Raw genomic sequence first — 4,413 nt, 5'->3', positions numbered from 1 at the left:
AGAACGTTCATTAGTTAAGTGTGAGCCTTAGATTAGGATTTAGTTCCTACATCTTAGGAGTTTGTTCTAACCCTCCTACTTGCTTGTGAACTATTTATTCATGATGATGAATGATGAATGTGTAGAGCGTTGTGCCAGAGAGAGTGTCCAAATGAAGCTCCTCACCCGTGAACTGTTCAATTTGATAAATATATCAAATTTCTTCCATTTTTAACAAAAATTAAAAACATGACAGAAAAAATAACTTCTTCCATTGAGTTAGATGAGATGAGTGCTCTTTCAAATTGATTTACATCTATCTATCTATCTCTAAACAATATTCACTATCGTTTTGAAATCATAAAGAAATCAAATAGTTAGATGAAATATATGAGACTTTAAACTTCAATAACGAGTCACACTCTATGATCTTTTACCTCTTCGCAAAACAATATTCATTGTATCGTTTTGTAATAATAAAATCAAATAGTTAGATCAAATATATGAGACTTCAAACTTGAAATTAGAGGCACCCTTGACATTTCTCCTTGGTTTTGTTTATTGTTTTGCAACCAATTTCACACCTTGTCATTTTTCAACAATCATGGAGCATCGGGATTATGGTTTCCAAAGGCCTTGTGCATAATTTATGCTTGCATGAATATTTTAGTTAGCTATTAATAACAAGTCTTAACAACATTCTTAGTCGCCATAATATCAAGGGTCACACGCATATTTTGTTTTAACCTGGGCATTTGATATATGGTACTCAGATCATTTATTAAAATAAGTTTTGTTTTTGGGTTTCATTTTTATGTTTTTTAATTATTATTTTTTCAAAAATATCACTAATATTATTATTTTCCATCATTTTCTATTTTACGAAGTGGAAAATAAGATGTTTTTGTTTATTTTAAGTTGTCAAAAAAATTTAATGGTTAATATATATATATGAGATTCAAGGTTCAATCTCCATATCGTGACCTAGACTATAGAGAGGAAAAGAAGTCATAGACCCTTGAAGGTATAATGGTAGTGGTCATAATCGACCTTGTGATTGTGTCACGTGAGTACTATGAGACTAATCTAGTTGTGGATTCCTTTGTGTAATATAGATAAATTTAAAAATGGCTACTTAAAATAGTATTTAATGGTAGTGGTCATAATCGACCTTGTGATTGTGTCACGTGAGTACTATGAGACTAATCTAGTTGTGGATTCCTTTGTGTAATATAGATAAATTTAAAAATGGCTACTTAAAATAGTATTTGGTTTTATGTATCAGTATAGATCCATTTTAACTACGGATCTACCAAGAGTGGAGAAGGATTGAATCCAAACTTGAAAAAATATTTACACGTCAATTAATCCCTTTTAGTATTTGGTAAATATGTGATTAAGATAAATCTATAGTGGTAAGTTTTCATTGTTTAAATTATATTTTTGGATATTTTATCATTATTAGTATTTTATATTAAAAATTGAATGAGTTACACATTTTCCTCTTATTAAGAAGTAACTACCTTATTTTACCTTCAATTATTTTTTCCTTTCCAGCTAAGGTTAACATTAATACACATATATACACACTTTCTGTAGAGAGAGAAAATTCATGCTCAAATATATTAGTTAGTATAGATATTCAAAGAGTTTATTTAAGTTCTATATTGAAATATTTATAAGAGAAGTAGATTTTTTTTAATTACTTTATCTCTATAAAGTTATCTAAAAATTTATTATTTATGATAGACATAGAAATATTTTATTTATTACTTGAAGAGTGAAAGTGAAATATCAACAATTGATTTAATTTTTGTGTGTATCGATTTTTAATTGTTTAATTATATGGTTATTTAGTTTTTGTTTTTTTGTTTGGTCAGCATGAGCTAAAATTATTTTTATTATGTTTTTGAGGAAGTGACATACTTACACGTCTCTCATAGTGGATTGTAGAAAAATTATTTTTATTATTTTTTAGGACATGACATACGTAGACATGTCCTCATAATGGATTGTAGAATGAGTCTCTTGGCTCAATAAGATTAAAGTTAAATATTAATAAAAAATATATATATTTTTACTAGGTAGCTTGATGATTATAAAAATATTAACTTTTTTTGTAAATATTATTTAAGTTGAAATGGTTTTTTGGTTTTGAAATAAAGTTTAAATTTGTGTGACTAAAAGTTTGTTTCATTAGATGTACAGAAATAAATTTATTACCCAAAATTTAAAGGTATCTAGCCAGAGTAAAAACTATCTCCAAATGATAGCTTTTCTTAAATAATTGTGATAAATTAACCATGTTTACAAATAATAATCAATAACAATCATCTTTATTATCGTTAAATTATTAAATGCTAAAAAATTTTAGCATTTTATATATATATATAAAATAATTATTTTAATTAAATCTGTTTGTGGAACACGCCCTTGTGATATAAAATTGTTAAGTTACATTTGCGTGTCGAACACGCCATGTAATGGCGCTGAAGAGCTTCCCTCTTGGGCACACGGAAAAGTGGGAAGGATTCAATAAACTACTAATTGAAGATAAATATGTTTTCGAACAAAAAGAAGAAAAAGATTACATGTGCCTCTATAGCTCAGTGGTAGAGCGTCAGTCTTGTAAACTGAAGGTCCGTAGTTCGATCCTGCGTGGAGGCATTTATTTTCGTACGTAATTTAACGTTCGCGGCTAATCTAATTTTTTCCAATAGAAATAACTCAACGTGATTCGTTAAGACTTTTTTAACTTCTCATCTAATTTTTTCCAATAGAAATAACTCAACGTGATTCGTTAGACTTTTTTAACTTCTCTCGACGAAGTTTTTTATAACAAAATTGAAAACATAAACCATGGAAAGAGTGCTATTTATGCGAATTGCACCATTTATCCGACTTTAAATATTGAATTTGAGCACTTCGCATGACTATGTGGTATTGTGCATTAGCTTTCAATGCTTTTTATAATGTGAGCACTTCGCATGCCTAAGACTATGTGGTATTGTGCATTAGCTTTCAATGCTTTTTATAATGAGAGTTGTTTTGAGTTGGTTGAATAGGGGAGTTGGAATGTTTGGAATGGTGAATGTTGTTGAAGAGTTTTTAAAATGATGATCACTGGGTGGAGTTGGAACATGTTGAATATTGTTGAAGAGCTTTTAAAATGACAACTATTGAGTGGAGTTGGAGCATGTTGAATATTGTTGAAGAGCTTTTAAAATGATAACTATTGAGTGGAGTTGGAACGATAGAGAGTTGATTTTCAATCTATAATTTTAAATATAATGTGTTTTTGAAGGATGAGTCTTGAACCTTTCTAAGTTGGAACCATGAACAACCTCTTTATGCGAATTGCACCATTTATTTGAGTTTAAATATTGATTTTGAATCTCTAATTTTAAATATAATGTGTTTTTGAAGGATGAGTCTTAGAACCTTTCTAAGTTGGAACCATTAACAACCTCTTTATGTGAATTGCACCATTTATTTGAGTTTAAATATTGATTTTGAATTTGAGCACTTTGCATGCCTAGGCCTATGTGGTATTGTGCATTAGCTTTCAATGCTCCTTGCAATGAGACGAGTTGGTTGAACAGGGGAGTTGGAATGTTGAATGTTGTTGAAGAGCTTTTAAAATGACAACTATTGAGTGGAGTTGGAACGATAGAGAGTTGATTTTGAATCTATAATTTTAAATATAATCTGTTTGTGAAGGATGAACCTTGAACCTTTCTAAGTTGGAACCATGAACAACCACTTTATGTCAATTGCACAATTTATTTGAGTTTAAATATTGATTTTGAATTTGAGCACTTTGCATGCCTAGGCCTATGTGGTATTGTGCATTAGCTTTCATGGTCCTTGCAATGAGACGAGTTGGTTGAACAGGGGAGTTGGAATGTTGAATGTTGTTGAAGAGCTTTTAAAATGACAACTATTGAGTGGAGATAGAATGATATAGAGTTGATTTTGAATCTATAATTTTAAATATAATGTGTTTGTGAAGGATGAGCCTTGAACCTTTCTAAGTTGGAACCATGAACAACCTCTTTATGCGAATTGCACCATTTGAGTTTAAATATTGATTTTGAATTTGAGCACTTTGCATGCCTAGGCCTATGTGGTATTGTGCATTATCTTTCAATGCTCCTTGCAATGAGACAAGTTGGTTGAACAGGGGAGTTGGAATGTTGAATGTTGTTGAAGAGCTTTTAAAATGACAACTATTGAGTGGAGTTGGAACGATAGGGACTTGATTTTGAATCTATAATATTAAATATAATGTGTTTCTGAAGGATGAGCCTTGAACCTTTCTAAGTTGGAACCATGAACAACCTCTTTATGCGAATTGCACCATTTATTTGAGTTAAAAATTTATTTTGAATTTGAGCACTTTGCATGCCTAGGCCTATGTGGTATTGTGCTTTA

At 30.0% G+C, this 4,413-nt stretch overlaps 1 non-coding gene across 1 annotated transcript; it reads left to right on the top strand.

Moving 5' to 3' along the window:
* Positions 1–2,574: 2,574 nt before the first annotated feature.
* TRNAT-UGU (transfer RNA threonine (anticodon UGU)) lies at positions 2,575–2,646 on the top strand. The gene has a single exon. It is a non-coding gene; the product is annotated as a tRNA-Thr (tRNA).
* Positions 2,647–4,413: the final 1,767 nt, after the last annotated feature.

This window comes from Pinus tabuliformis, chromosome 9 (assembly GCF_031772625.1).
Source record: "Pinus tabuliformis cultivar Carrire ecotype Pingquan chromosome 9, CPIR1, whole genome shotgun sequence".
NCBI classification, from domain to species: Eukaryota; Viridiplantae; Streptophyta; class Pinopsida; order Pinales; family Pinaceae; genus Pinus; species Pinus tabuliformis.
Note: the sequence above shows the minus strand (reverse complement) of the source record. Positions and strands in the feature narration are given on the sequence as shown.